Source organism: Monopterus albus, unplaced genomic scaffold, assembly GCF_001952655.1.
Source record: "Monopterus albus unplaced genomic scaffold, M_albus_1.0 scaffold25.1, whole genome shotgun sequence".
Classification (NCBI taxonomy): domain Eukaryota; kingdom Metazoa; phylum Chordata; class Actinopteri; order Synbranchiformes; family Synbranchidae; genus Monopterus; species Monopterus albus.
In genome coordinates this window covers 2909722-2910432 of record NW_018127905.1, presented here as the reverse complement: position 1 = coordinate 2910432, position 711 = coordinate 2909722, and positions in this window count along the sequence as shown.

Genomic DNA, 711 nt, shown 5'->3' with positions numbered 1-711 from the left:
ACATTCTGCTGTGTTGTCAGTGGCATTACAAAGTTGCAGTTCAGCTGTTGTCTTGTTAGTGCACAGATTGTATCATTTCCTGTTCTTTTTCTTACAAAACTAAGTTTGAGTTTTATCTAAATGCAAAAAGAGAACACTGACCATTAACATATAGAATCTACTGTGTACAGTTAGTATGCAGTGCAAAATTTAGACACACTTGATAGTGTCATATAAAGGGTCAGTTCACCCAAATCACAAAGTGACATATTTGTCTTTTGTAGTTTTATTTGCCCAGGTTTTCAGATATCTCCAAGAATTCTGCCTCCACAATAATCTACTATAGACATCAATGGAATTCTGTTTGTACTGCTCAAAACACACCCACAAATTAAAATTATTAGTAAATAATGCATTGACCAAATGTATAATATAACAATGAAAGTGATGCCCTTTCATCCTCATCAATTGATATAATTAAACTGTAATTATACTGTAGCTACTATAAAACTGATCATCCCAGTCCTAGTGGAATATATGAGAATGTCCATACTGAAATATAACAGTGTTGGTCTTCATTATGATTGGTTACTCCCACCAATTTGTACTGCCATGAAATTGTGCATAACCGGTAGCCATTTGATTAATTGGCAGCCTACTAAAAGGGATGAAGGATATACTGCAGTACAAACAATTCAGTGACCACCATAAGTGTTAAGATATGGCACATCT